The following is a 16,005-nucleotide window of genomic DNA, read 5'->3' as shown; positions in this document are numbered from 1 at the left end:
TTCATCTCAAGTGGACACTGACCTCCCCGTGGTGTCACCTGGGGAACTGCCTTTAACACCCGTAAAGGTAGTGAGCTAACATGTGCCGCGGGTTCACCCATAAAAACGTTAAAAACTTAGGTTTGACCGTCGAGTTAGTAACACTCCCCTAGAAAAAACAGCCTACTATGAAAAAAACGAAAGAAAAGAAAAACAAACACATCTAAAGTTGACGAACCCCGCAAAGGTTTTAAGGACCATGATCTGCGAATCTGCACCTGGAATGTTCGCACTCTTTATAGAGAAGGTGTAGTTTACGCATTGGCAGATGTACTTGAAAAGTACAAGGCCGACATTACTGCCATACAGGAAATAAGATGGAACGGGAAAGGCCTCACAACAACACCTAAAGGTGACGCACTGTATTATAGCTGCCATGACGCAAAGCATGAGTTTAGTTGCGGATTTGTAGTTGGTCGGAGGTTAAAACATCTGGTCTCCAGCTTCACCCCAGTGAATGAAAGACTCGCTGCAATTCGATTAAAAGAAAAATTATTCAACATCAGCTTAATTTGCGCTCATGCTCCCACTGAAGACAAGGACGAACAGACCAAAGATATATTTTACGAGCGCCTAGAAGAAACTTATGACCGTTGTCCTGCCCATGACATTAAAATTATACTAGGCGATTTTAATGGAAAGGAGAATATCTTTGGCCCAACAGTCGGGAAATTCAGTCTTCACAGTGAAACATCTGACAATGGTATGAGGCTGATAGACTTTGCAGCTGCAAAAAACATGGTAGTTAGCAGTACCAGATTTAAGCATCTCGATATTCATAAGGTCACCTGGCTGTCGCCAGATCAAAGAACAAGAAATCAAATTGATCACGCCGTGATAGATGGAAGACATGTATCAAGCGTGTTGGACATCGGTAAGCTGCAATCATAACAAATAGCCACAGCATATTCCACTCAACTGGCCCAACTACTTAAACAAAGGACTCCTCGTCCCGATAACATATCAGGACTATAGCAAAACATTGCCCACTCCATGCAAACAGCCGCAAAATCAGTACTTGGATACCAGAGACCTCCACCAAGGAATCCATGGTATAACCAGGAGTGTCGTGCTGCTACCGAAGAGAAAAATGCGGCATATAGGGCTACTTTACAATCAGTAGCAACGCGTAGCACACGAGAGAGGTATCGGCAGAAAAGGAGAGAGGAGAAACGTCTTTTCCGCAGGAAAAAGAGTGAGATGGAAAAGCGGGAGTGTGAACAAATCGAGATGTACAGGAGACAGAATGAAGTCCGAAAATTCTACCAAAGAGTAAAACATCAAACTGATGATGTTGGAACTGGCACATCCTCCTGTAGAGACCAGCAAGGTAATCTGGTAACTGATACAGATAGTGTGCTAATACTATGGAAAGAGCATTTTTCCAAACTGTTGGTATCCAATAGTAGCGAAGAAGACGAAGATACCACAGATCCAATTCCAGAAGATGGTATTGAATGTATACCACCCGGCCAAGATGAGGTAAAGACAGCAATAAACCGGCTCAAGAATAATAAGGCAGCAGGAGCTGGTGGACCAGTCGTGCTGTTTAAAACCGGAGGCGGTACGCTGATAAGGTGTATGCATCAGCTAGTTAGCTCCATCTGGCAGGAAGAACGCGTACCCGACGATTGGAACCTGAGCATCCTGTGTCCCGTCCATAAGAAAGGAGATAAGACTTTATGCGGCTTTAGACCTGGCAAGTCCACCATTGACCAGATATTTACTCTGCGGCAAATCCTGGAGAAGACCCAAGAGATGCAGATCGAAACCTACCACCTCGATTATAAAGCAGCCTTCGACAAGCCGCTACGTTCAAAGGTATTCCAAGCAATGTATGAATTTAGTATCCCCGCAAAGCTCATTCGGCTTTGTAAAATGACTCTAACTGACACAAGATCTTCGGTTAAAATAGGAAAGAACCTCTCCTAAGAGTTTTATTCCAAAAGAGGTTTCAGGCAAGGAGACAGCCTTTCGTGTGTCGGCTAGGCCATATAATAAGAATGAGCGATGATGAACCCGCTAAAAAAGCATATAAATACGAGCCATATGGCGATGCACGCAGAATTGGCAGGCCAAAGAATAGATGGCGCATACAAGTGGATGAAGAGATGACAAGGCGCGGTATTCCAGAGAGCGAAGCACTAAACAGAGAGAATTAGAGATCTTTTTTTAGTTCGGTCTATGGAACAAATGTTCTGTAATGGGCCAGCTAAGTAAGTAAGGAAGAGGTTATTTGCTTGAGAATATTTAAAAAAAAAAATTAATAATTTTAGAAATTCTGTGCCAATGATTAAATCTCTTAAGTTTTTCAACTCGCTTGCCCTAATTTGGCTGAGTTCATGTATAGTATCGTCACTAAAAAATTGGTTCCTCAGCGTCGCGAAAGCTGGGCAATGACAGAGATAGTGTTCCAACGACTCGTCGTCTTCTCCGCATGCTCTGCATTCGCTGCTTTAAGCACAAACTATTTTGTTCAGATGCACTTGTAGCCCTAGGTGTCCCGTAAGGATGCCTGTCAGTCTAATAATGTCTTTTTTACTTATCAAGAGTAGTACCTTTGTTTTGTCCTCGTCTGGGTTCCCCCATAGGATTTTTGTGTTTTTTCCGTTCTCTTCAGAATTCCTGAGGGATATATGAGCATTCTTTGGCCATACCTTTAACTCTAGACGCGCAGCTTTAAAAGGCTTAGCGTTATCTAGGTTTATTCTAGGTTTATTGTTTGCTCCCTTGCATATTTTGCTAAGGAGTTGGCTATCTCGTTACCCCTAATCCCCTCATGTCCTGGTACCCATATAATGTTCACCGAATCATGATGGGAGTAGTCGTTAATTGATATTTTACATTGCAAGAGAGTTTTTGATTTAACTATCTTGCTTGTTATAGCTTTAATTGCTGCTTTACTAACCGTTAGGATGTGTACGGTGGTTGGCCTTGTATTAGCCTTAAACCAGTTCAGACACTCTGTAATCACTCGGATGTCGACATGTAGGATCGTGTTGTGATCCGGCAATCGAAGGGAGATTCTCATTTCCTGGTCTTCGATATAGGGACCCAGCACAGCCCCATATGTAAAGCTTCCAGCTGGCATCTGTGCCAGGTTTCCATCGATCCACAAGTCTCCGTCCGGTATTAAGACTTCACACAAAGCCAATTCACTTGTTTCAGGTATACGGTCTAATACAATATTATCTATTGACTCACCCGTAGTGACCCATAAAATCTTTTGGTGGTGGTATGCTTGGTGGTCTCTTCCGATCTACTCGCCCATCGACTTAAGTCTTATAGCTACGATGGCTGCCTCATACCTTACCTGAATTTCTATTGGGTGTACAAACAAAATTGTCTCTACAGCCCTAGTTGGTGTAGTCCTCATTGCCCTACTAATACTTAAGCAGCACATTCTTTGGACTATTTGTAATATTGTCGCATTACATTTTTTGTCCGTAGCTGTCCACCATACTACAGATGCGTAGGTTAGAATTGGTCTAATTACGCTTCTGTATAACCAGTGTATCATTCTAGGATTGAAATCCCATTTAGAGCTTATAGCTCTCCTGCAAGTTAACCAACATCTTTGGGCTTTATTAGCCCTTTCCTGAATGTGGTCTTTCCATTTCAGTTTTCTGTCCAGGATCGCTCCCAGATACTTAACTGTTGGAGAAATGTTTATTGTCTTACCTAGGAGTGGCTGGAGAGCACAATAACTCTCGAACTGATCAACCGATTTGGACCAACATTTGGCCTTCGTCATATTTTGTCCAAGCTTAGTTTCAGTTCATAGATGGGCAATACCGGTCCACAATTTCCGGTACTTCCACCCAATATTTAAAAAATGTCACTAAAATGGTATACACGATATCCTTTAAACGGGGCAAGCAATTTGGTCCAAACTTTGGATCTCCTAATATTTTGTCCAAATTTAGTTTCACTTCTAAAATGACTCATCGGTCCCCTCCTTAGGGTACCTCCCGCATAGAAGTTCAACATTTGTTTCTATGTGCAGTTTAGGGTCTGTTCGAAGATCATTTGGAAATGTATACCGAAGCTGTTGGTTGTGCTCCTGTTTACAGCAATATTATTTTTTCCGTGAGCAAGTCCATGCTTCTGGGCATACTGATCCAAAAGTTACACCATGACCCAGTGAAATGACTAGTGGGCGCGATATCTATGGAAAAGATATGACTGTGGGTCTTATTTTTGGAGTTATTCCTCTCAATAGATATCGCGCCCACCATTCATTTCAGTTGGTCACCATATGATTTAGAGCTTTTGGAGTATTATATCAGGAAAGATGTGCTTGCCTACAAAAAAAAAAAAAAAAAAACATAATGTCTCTGTAAACATAAACTAAGTTTGAAGAAATTATTTTGAGATCCAAAGATTTGGACCAAATCGGTTGCTACGTTTATGGCATATCGCACGTACCATTTTAGCGGAGGTACCAGAAGGAGTGGACATATAAGCACCATCTTCGAATTTCATCCGATATTTTAAGAAGAAATATTAAGATAGGCAAAGTGTGGACCAACACAGTGTTCGGAGTTGTCGTGCGCACCAGCTGTAGGGTTTTTTACAGCTTTCTGGTCATTTTCTCAAAAAGTATGGACTTGACACTCAAAAAACTTGCACCATCGTAATAGGGCCTGTGCAACCTGTTGCTAGAAAAATCAAAACGATTCGAGAGGAGGTCCTAAACTACACTTTTCCGAAATTTTGTGTAGAGGGTACCCACAGATGTTGATATATATAGTCCATATTCTAACCGGATCTATGTCTCGTAGAAATATTATAATGTGCAAAGGAACAAATGGATCAATTCGGTTTAGCTAAAAATGTTGTGCCTTTGTGGAGGAGGTACCCAAAGGAATGAAGCGATATGGCCTGTCTTAGAACCTGTTTTACTTTTGCGCAAAATCTTACAACTTCCAAATCTTAGATCGTATCGGTTCAATCGCTCCATGCAGTACACATGGTGCCATAGCGGTCTTTTACAGCTTTCGGGCAATTTTCTCAGGAAGTATGGACTTGCCCCTGGAAAAAACTTGTACCATTGTAAAGGGGGGTGGCGAATACAAGTTGTTACAAGAAAAATCGAAACGATTCGAGAGGAGACCTTAAACAGCACTTTTCCTAAATTTTGTGTGTGGGGTACGGGAAGGAGTGGAGCGATATTGTCCATATTCGAACTTGATCTATGTCCGGTAGAAATATAATGATGTGCAACCTATGGATCAACTCAGTAAGTCCCTTCGACAGTTATCGTACGCATAATTTTCCGAAAAATGTTTAACTTTTGTAGAGGAGGTACCCATGGGACCGATTTGGCCAATCTTAGAACTTAAACTAATTTTGAACAAAATATTACCAAGCCAAATTTTGGACCGAATCGGTTAATCTGTTCGAGAGTTATCGTGCCATCCAGACAGACAGATGGACGGACGTTGTTAAATCGACTGCAAATTACCTGAAACACATTTCGTCCAAACATACTTGGGGTCTTAAACCATTATTTCGATGAGGCACATTTTGCCCATATGAAAGTGTATATACCCTCGTTAGGATAAATGCTGAGGGTATAATGAGAGGATTTTTCGGGCTTCTCTTAGATTTGAAATTGAAACATTACTTTTGAAAATAAAATGATGACTTTTGTCGTTATATTCCGCCATTAAGGATAATAATTTAAAAAAACAATTATTCTTGTTCGCCATTATTCACCTTTTTAATTTTCACACAATACTCGCTTTCATACATTCTTGTGAGGATAAACATTTGCGTGTGAAGTATTTATTTTCTAGATGCAACATAATGCGAACGCTATAAGAAATAACCACACAGATGAGATTTATAGACTCCGCAATAAATTTATTATTATGGGCAAAGGGATTGTTTTTATAAAATAATGAAAAAATCTGTAAAAATATATTTGTAGCTGGATAACAGTAACTATTAACACAAAATTACGATATGTGAGATTTATGATATACCGTATGAGTGTAAGGGCCTGTTTATGTATGTCGATAAGAAAACGAATGCGGAAGAAAAACTACCAAATTTGAGTGTGTATTTCAAATTTGTTTTTTGTTTTGAAGCAAAAGAAAATGAAATAATATTTCAAAAACTAAAGTTTGGGTGTCTTTCATGCGCACACATTTTCGTTTCGAAATACATAAACTGGGGGTAAGTGTTTTCGTAACTGCTTCGAAGAAACTCATATTAAAGTTTACATCGCACAGTGTTGCCGTAGTGAACAAAAATCGGAAAATGTAATGTTTACTTTTATATATATATTTACGTCTTTTCTTACAGTTAACACATCTGATACGACGAATCTGAAAAAAAAATGTGTCGATATGTGCATCCATAACAAAGTTATAGCTCTTTAAATATGAAAAATATTTCCCAGGTTATCTAAAGCAATAATCATAGATTATTTCTGAAAATTTTGTTGATAATATTAAAAGTTTTGGATGGGGAATTGATGGGTGGGCTATAAATACAAAATTTAAGTACAATAAGTTGACATCAACTGGACATGGGCAAAGTACCGTTATCAAGAATTAAAAATTTAAATTTGATAAAAAAATATAAATTCTTAATATTTCGTAGAGTATATCTTTTGATTACCACCTATTATCACATTGGCTCTTGATTTCCGTTAATTGGATATCTCTTCCGAAGCGAAATGTGTAAAAACATTCTACCCATCCCTGCAACCTTCTGAGATATATCGGTTCATATTTGGATATAGCCCCCATATATATCTTTTCCCGATTTTGCTACAACTCGTTCAATTTTGATCGAATAGCCTTCAAATTTAATATGTGTTATTTCCTTAGGCCCCTGAGTAACTACACCGGTCTCAGAGTGAAGCAGTTACTTATACTTTTAGATGGCTGCGCATCCTTAAACTTAACCTAACCTTCTTTCCTGTGAACAATTTTGGATGGAGAAATTTTTCGACCACGGATATCCCAAATGCTAAAATTAGGTCAGAAAATTATATATAACATGTTTTCAATGGGGGCTATATCAACGTGGGGATCAATGTTGAAATTTTTTGATGGAGAAACTTTGTGACCATTGAAAGCATCAAATGTCAAATTACGGAGTTTTCTATCAAAAATGTAGCTCATTTAGGAGGTCTTCTAGTCACAGTGGACCTTTATGGTCAGTTCTTCTGTTTCTAAAAAAAGAACTAACGAAGGTTTTCTGTTCTTAGAAGACTTTGGAGGGTTTTCTGTCCATAGAAGTTTTTCTGTCCAGGAGACCTTTAGAAGGTCTTCCAATATAATTCCTTTGGAAGGGCTTCTGTCTATAGAAGATCTTTAGAAAGTGTTCTGATAATAGAAGACCATCACAAGGACTTCGGTTCCTAGAAGACATTTTTAAGGTCTTTTACTCCTACAAAACCTTTGTAATGCCTTCTCTCCATAGACGAACTTTGGAAGGTTTTCTGTCCATAGAAGACCTGTGAGACCTCACAAAGTTTTCTGTTCACAAAAGACTTTGAAATATTTCTGCCCATAGAACCCTTTTAGAAGGTCTCCTGTCCATAGAAGACATTTAGGAGAATTTCTGTTTCTAAAAGACGTTTTAAAGGTCTTCTGTTCCCAGAAGACCTTTTAAAGTTCTTCTTTCCATAGGAGACCTTGGTGAGGTCTTCTGGCGACAGAAGACCTTTATGGTCAGTTCTTCGGTCCTTTAGAAAGTTATCTGTTCCTAGAAGGTTTTTAGAATTTATTCTGTTATTAGAAGACTTTGAAAGGCTTTCTGTAAATAGACGGTCGTTAGAAGGTCTTCTGTTTGGAAGAACTTCTGTCCATAGAATACCTTTGGAAAGTCTTCCTAAAACGTCTTCTGTTCAAATAATATCTTTAACGGTGTTCTGTCCATAAAATACCTTTAGAAAATATTCTGTCAATAGAAGATCTTTAGAATGTTTTCTGTCTACAGAAAACCTTCAGAAGATCTTCTGTCCATAGAATACCGTTAGAAGTTCATTTGTACATAGAATAGTTAAAAGACGTTTTTCTGTCCTTTAGAAGGTCTTTTGTCTATAGAACACCATTGAAAGGTCTTCTTAAGAAGTTCTTATGATTATCTTTTGCTCATAGAAGACCTTTGGAAAGTCTTCTGTCTATAGAAGACATTTTGAAGATCTTTTGTTTAAAGGGTACCTATAGAAGGTCTTCTGTCCATTGAAGATTTTTGAAGATCTTCTGTCCATAGAATACCTTTAGAATGTCTTCTGTACATTGAAAACTTAGGAAGGTCTTCTGTCCTTTACAATAAAAATACCTTTACATGGTCTTCTGTTCCTTGAAAACCTTCACAGCTGTTTTGTTCCTAGAAGACCTTTAGGAGGTCTTCTACCCATAGAAGATTTTTAGACGTTCTGCTGTCCATAGAAGACCTTTGGACCTTCTGCCTTCTGTCCAGTAGACCTTTACCTGTTCAGCTGGCAATAAAAGACCTTTGGAAGGTCTTCTGTCCATAGTATAACTTTGGAAGCTTTTCTGTCCAGAAATCCTTTAGCAGTACTGCTGTCTATAGAAGATGTAGAAAATCGTTTGTTTCAGAAGACCTTTAGCAGTTTCGCTGATTATATATGATGTTTAGAAGGTATTCTGTTCCTAAAACTCCTGTAGAATGTTTTCTGTTCGTAGAAGACCCTTAAAAGACCTTTGGAAGTGTTTTTGTCCATAAAATATCTTCAGAAGGACTTTTGCTCCTATGTAGAAGACTTTCGAAAGGTCTTCTGCCAATAGAAGACCTTTGGAAAGTCCTCTGCTCACAGAAGATCTTTAGACTATCTTCTGTCTAAGGAAGACCTTTAGACGGTATTCTGTTCTTTGAAAATCCTTAACAAGTTTTGTGTTCCTACACCTTTTTCAGATGTAATTCGAATTGTTTTAATTGTAATTCGAGAAATCTATTTGTAATTCGTAACATTTTATTTGTAATTCGAGAATTCCAGTTGTAATTCGAAACATTTCAATTGTAATTCGAATTATTCCATCTGTAATTTGAAATATTCCATTTGTAATTCGAATTATTCCATTTGAAATTTGAATTATTCCATTTGTAATTCGAATTATTCCATTTGAAATTCAAATTATTCCATTTGTAATTCGAATTATTACATTTGAAATTCGAATTATTCCATTTGTAAATCGAATGATTTCATGTGTAATTCAAATAAAATAATTCGAATTACAAATGGAATAATTCGAATTACAAATGAAATAATTCGAATTACAAATAGAATAATTCGAATTTCAAATGGAATAATTCGAATTACAAATGGAATAATTCGAATTACAAATGGAATAATTCGAATTTCAAATGGAATAATTCGAATTACAAATGGAATAATTCAAATTTCAAATGGAATAATTCGAATTACAAATGGAATTCTCGAGTTACAAATGAAATGTTACGAATTACAAATATAATTCTCGAATTACAAATGAAATGTTACGAATTACAACTAAAATGTTTCGAATTACATCTGAAAAAGGTGTATTTGTAATTCATAACATTTCATTTGTAACTCGAGAATTCCATTTGTAATTCGAGTTATTCCATTTGAAATTCGAATTATTCAATTTGTAATTCGAATTATTCCATTTGAAATTCAAATTATTCCATTTGAAATTTGAATTGTTCCATTTGTAATTCGAATTATTCCATTTGTAATTCGAATTATACCATTTGTAATTCGAATGATTTCATAAATAAAATAAAGTAATTCGAACGCAAATGGAATAATTCGAATTTCAAATGGAATAATTTGAATTACAAATGGAATAATACGAATTTTAAATGGATAATTCTAATTACAAATGAATTAATTTGAATTACAAATGGAATAATTTGAATTACAAATGAAATGTTACGAATTACAACTAAAATGTTTCGAATTACGTCTGAACGATTTTCTGTCCATTAACGACCTCAAGACCCCTTCTATTCCATGAAGACCCTTATATAGAAAACCTTTAGACGGTATTCAGTCCAAGGAAGACATTTGGAAAGTTTTCTGTCCATAGAAGACTGTCCATTGAATATCTTTGAAAGGTTTTCTGTACATAAGAGACTTTAAGAAGGTCTTCTTTTGCGCCCTTAGAAAACCTTTAGAAGGTCTTCTGCCTACAGAAAACCTGTTATAGGCCTTTAGAAGGTTATGTGCCTACAGAAGACCTATGGATGGTGTTCTGTCCATAGAAGACCTTTAGAAGGTCGTCTATTCCCAGTGAACCTTTTCAAGGTCTTCTGTTCCCAGTAGACCCTTTAAAGTTTTTGTGTTCCTAGAACACCTTTAAACGACCTTTAGATGGTCGTCTGTCCACCTTTAGAAAGTCTCTGGCCAGAAAATACCTTCGGAAGGTCTTCTGCCCACTTTTAGACTTCTGTACCCAGAAGGCCCTTTAAAGCTTTTGTGTTCCTAGAACATCTTTAAAAGACCTTCAGATGGTCTTCTGCCCACCTTTCGAAGTTCTTCTGGCCCAGAATATCTATGTCCGTTGAATATCTTTGAAAGGTTTTTTTGTACAAAAGAGACTTTAAGAAGGTCTTCTTTTGTGCCCTTAGAAAACCTTTAGAAGGTCTTCTGCCTACAGAAAACCTGTGATAGGCCTTTAGAAGGTAATATGTCTACAGAAGACCTATGGAAGGTGTTCTGTCCATAGAAGACCTTTAGACGGTCGTCTATTCCTAGCGAACCTTTTCAAGGTCTTCTGTTCCCAGAAGACCCTTTAAAGGTTTTGGGTTCCCAGAACACCTTTAAAAGACCTTTAGATGGTCTTCTGTCCACCTTTAGAAAGTCTTCTGGCCTAGAAAATACCTTCGAAAGGTCTTCTGCCCACTTCTAGACGGTTTTCGGTCGATAGAAGACTTTTAGAATGTGTTCTGTTCCTAGGGGATTCTTAACAGGTTTTGTGTTCCTAGAAGACCTTTAGAAAGTCTTCTGCTTACAGAAGAGTTTTAGATTGTATTCTGCTTGCAGAAAATATATGGAAGGCCTTCTGTCCATAGAAGAAATTTAAAAAGTCTTCTGTTCCTAGGAGACCTTTTAAGGTCTTCTGATGCTGGAAAATCCTTAGAAGGATTTCTGTTTCTAAGGTCTTCTCTCCATAGAAAACTTTGTGAAGATGTTCTGACCAGAAAACCGTTAGCAGTTCTGCAGTCCATAGAAGACCCTTAGAATGTCTTCTGTTCCTATAAGACCTTTAGAAGCTCTTCTGCTCCCAGAAGACTTTTAGAAGGTATTATGTCCATAGAAGACCTTTGTAAGGGCCTTTAACGGTTCTGCTGTCTACAGAACCCCTCTAGAAGGTCTTCTGTTCATATAAAGCCTTTGTCGGGTTTTCTGTCCAGAGAAAACTTTTAGAAGGATTCTTTGCATTAAAATACATTTATTTGGTCCTGTGTCTATAGAAGATTTACAAAAGATCCTCTCAATGGGCAAAAGATCTTTTGAAGGTTTTTTGCTCACAGAAGACCCTAATAAGGTCTTCTCCCTCCTTGGTACCTATAATTCGTTATTTGCTCAATATGGACATTAGGGTGGGGTGATTTGAACACCTTATTGGGCCCTTCCCGTTTCTGTTTCCTGACATTGTACTGAGGAAAAAAGTCTACTAGACCATATGTCTATGGTGAAAATCGAGCCTACCGATTTTGAAGTTTTTTATGGATATTTTGGCATATAACAGACAAACCATTGGATTTTCGACAAAAAGTATAGCCAAGACGATAATTAAGAACTCTCTAGAACATCACAAAAGTATTAGAACGCTCCTTCAGGTAGTTTTGGCCTTTTGAATAAAAAACTTCAAGTCAACCGTAGACATAGGATCTAGTAGACTTTTTTGCACCGTACACTTCCCAGGAATCAGAAATGCGAAGGGGCCAATAAGGTGTTTTTCCTTTCGTACAAATCGCTCCGTCCTAATGGACATCCATGCATATTTATTTATATGTTAGTGTGTGATTGGGCATAAAATAAATAAAATAAACCCATCGACAGAGATAACTGATAATTGACATTCTAATGTGGGTAATTTAAAGCTAATATGCAAATTGAAATTCTCAATATGTTTCCTTGGCAAACAAATGTTACCATATGTTGTCCTCACCTTCCAGATTGTAATGTGTACATTTCTCTTCTCACGTCTTCTTTGTCGTCTCTATTATGGGAATTTATTTCTTTTACACATTTTTTGTGGCACGTTTTTGGGATTTTAAAGTGAAATACAACAAAAAATTTAACACATATTTTTCATTCTAAATTCCACCATTACAGCTTCATTTGAGAGTACCTTTAGGCATAAATTAGATTATCCTGTGAACACAGTTGAAGTGGAGATTCGTGCATTCAGAGTAGGCGTACAAAATTTATTGGTGTTTGCGGTTGTTAAGTGGTAAGAATTTATAAATATGACACAAATGAAGAGATGTGGAAGATAGGGATGGGGAATAAGGTAGTCAGACATGATGCTGACAAGGAGGAGGTTTTAGTGTTTAAGGCAATCTTGACACTTAAAACACCAAGGTTATATGGTGATATAAAGAACATTTCGTAGTTTCTCGGATAATCATGTCATGACCCTTCAATCATGACATAAGACATTCTTTCTTCCTATACTCTCTTTTTATAGCACAGCACACGAGTCTCAGAAGGAGAGGATATAAGTTTAACATGTTGCAATATAAATTTAACAACACTTGTATATTCTTATCCTTGATTCTGTAACTATGTTAAAGCACTAAATTATATAAAAACACATCTCCACCAATTTCCACGAAAACCACTGCGAAACAGACAGCCACAAACAAGCTGGCAGGCAGTCATATCAGTGTTATCGCTTGCTAGCTTTGCATGTTTCAACATTTCCAAAAGGAAAGTAAAAACCATACTTCCCGCCAAACATATCAACAGCACCCAAATAAAAAAAACACCAAAAAACTTTGGCAGGACATAACAACAAGAAGTTGGAACAAACATTTCGTGTATTTGGCTCCGCGCTACGTACCTCATAACATTGCACAGAAGCAGCTTGAATGTATGTTACGTGCCACAATTTTTGCAACATTTTTGAGTTAAACATTATCATTGCTAGGATCCCCTTTCTGTGTGTTTAGCAAGCTAGGCAATGGCATGTAGTGTGGCTGAGCCACAAAGCACAACCTTTGGTTGGACTAACTAACTACTCGTATCATTAGTTAGCAGCATAGATTCCTTGAAGAGAGAGAGATGTAGGGACTTAGTGAATTTCTTACTAACCATCCTTGGTTTCTAAATTTCGCTTTGTTTCTTTAGTGACGTTGTAGCAAAGCCACGTCTTGTGGCATAGTTTTGTGTTTCGCTTCGTCTCGTGCTTGGAATTTCAAATAAAAAACATTCATTTTCGATAATTAATGATGTGGATTTTCATTTGAGAGAGAGAGTGTAGTTCTGTGTGTATGTGTCCTGGGTCGAGAACATAAAACCAAACAGAAACTAACAATAAATCTTACGATAAAGTACTTAAAATTAAACGATGTGTCAAACTATCAACACTCCAATTTAAGTTCGAAATAATGTTGGAAATTGAAAACAATGGGGTGAAAAGGAGAACATGAAAAAAACTGATAAAATTGAACGCTAAGGGATATAACAAGTAAAAATGTATCGGTAGACTTTGTCGGCAGATAAATAATCGCAGCCTTTGGATGCATAAATAACACTGTACAACACAAAAAATAATTACAAGATAATTCGGCCAGATTATAAAAGAAGACCGAAAAAAAGAAGACACGTGTATCGGCGTTTTGAAAGTTTACGTATGGAAGTAACCTAAATAGGCGTGGCAAGTTCCGCCCATTTCTACTGGTTTTGAAATATTCGACATCATATTCCTTGGAATCCTTGCATTTTAGGTATAAAATGTCTTTGGCAATATTACTGACAACAATGCGGGGTATCTTATTATGAAAAAATTAACCCTCATGCGTGTCACTAAACGGGTCTTTTTGGTCTCTTTTTTGCAAAAACGTTTAAAAACATCTTTAAAATGTGATCGTATCAGATCAAAATATTCTACAAAATTATTTGTCGTACAATTTTACTATAGGTCCCCTAATACACCAAAACTCTTAATCGTACCTAAACGCCAGGAAACTGCCAAAAGTAAAATCACGTTTTAGGGTTAATGTTGTACTTTATCTGAGTTTATTAAGTTTTGCCCCACAAAACTTCATTCTAGATAGAAGACGTCAATGACAATATTTACAATATACATCAAGAAAATATATACATCAAATTTGCCATTTGTTAAACTTTTAGACTCTTAATTAAAATTTATTCCATACTGAGTCAAAATCTCCTAAAATACTTCACTTTTTGGGGATTATGTTAAAATGCGAAATGTTCCAAATCAAATTTCATTATTAGTCTCTGAACAAAAGAAAAGCTATAATATTTAACATCTCCAGAAGCTTTCCCTTTTTATACATATATGATTTCGGACCATATTCTACCGTTTTATACCCTACAGCACCCTGTGGTAAGGGTATTATGTGTTAGTGCATTTGTATGTAACATGTCTAAGGAAAAGAGGTAGACCCATAGTTCCTTCTAGGGGTATGCATAGAATCACTTTCTGAGTCGATTTATGCATGTCCGTCCGTTCGTCCGTCCGTTCGCAACGTACAGGTCGCATTTATTGTTCGATTTGGCTGAAAATTGGTGAAGATCTTTTTTTAGCCTAATGAAGAACGCTATTGCTTTTGGTGAAAATCGGTTCAGATTTGGATATAGCTCCCATATATATTTTCGGCCGATTTGAGGTATTTGATGCACCAAACACGCTGTATCTGTCCAATTCTGATGAAATTTGGAATGTGTTACGGAATTAGGTCTATAGATAAATGTGCAAAATTATATTAAAATCGGTTCAGATTTGGATATAGCTCCCATATATATTTTTGGTATTTGGTGCACGAAAGACGTTATATATGTCCGATCTCAATGAAATATGGAATGTGTGACGGAATTTGGTCTAGAAATAAGTGTGCCATATTTTATCGTAATCGGTTCGGATTTGGATATAGCTCACGATTTAAGGTATTTGATGAGCCAAAGACGCTATGTATGTCTAATTTTGATGTGTGACGGTGTTTGGTCTAGAAATATACAGATATGGCCAAAATAATATGTACAAACATAAGTATGCATATTTTTCGTTCAATTCAGAAAATGTATTCACTGTAAGACAATGTTCAGTTCAGTTTGAACTTTTAGAAAAAAAGTGGCACAAAAACAAAATATTACCAATTTTTTGCGTTTTTATGCTTGTTGCATCATTGATTACGAATAGAAGTTTCGAAATGTAAAGCAGTTCACATCTTTTTTGAGAAAAAACTTATTGTGGAGCACACAATCAAACATAAACTATGATGTACTTATTATTTTGGCCATATGTGTATGTGCCAAATTATATCGTAATCTGTTCACCTTTGGATTTAGCTCCCATATATATTTTACCTATTCACAGCGGTGTAGGTTATTATATAGTCGGCCCCGCCCGACTTTGATCCTTTCTTTACTGGTTATTCAAATTTTCGTTATATGCGGTCACAATATATATTTTATTGATGTTTTTCATAATAAATTCTTTCAGAAGATTATGTGTCAAAAGAGGAAATGTTCCAAATCAAATTTCAAAGATTATGTGTGCTCGATCCAAACTATTTTTGGAATATCTATGGTGAATATATAGGGAAAATATTGATAACCCAGATCGGACTTTGTAAAATTACGTATTTTAGTAATATAAAGTAAAATGACGTCATCAGGATAAGTTATAGGTTCCTGATATTGTACGTGAAAATGCGGGTATAGTCTACGGCTATTGTCCAGTGAATATATCCGACATACGAGTCCTAACATCCATGATTTTGGCATGGTCCTAAATA

At 36.8% G+C, this 16,005-nt stretch overlaps 1 protein-coding gene across 3 annotated transcripts in view; it reads right to left on the bottom strand.

Moving 5' to 3' along the window:
• The window catches only part of LOC141398470 (atrial natriuretic peptide receptor 2), a 513,388-nt gene that overhangs the window by 215,487 nt on the left and 281,896 nt on the right, over positions 1 to 16,005 (bottom strand). The window lies entirely within an intron of this gene.

The sequence above is a fragment of the Musca autumnalis genome, unplaced genomic scaffold (genome assembly GCF_047663935.1).
Source record: "Musca autumnalis isolate F117 unplaced genomic scaffold, ASM4766393v1 scaffold_1, whole genome shotgun sequence".
NCBI classification, from domain to species: domain Eukaryota; kingdom Metazoa; phylum Arthropoda; class Insecta; order Diptera; family Muscidae; genus Musca; species Musca autumnalis.
This window is presented reverse-complemented; position numbering and strand designations above follow the sequence as displayed.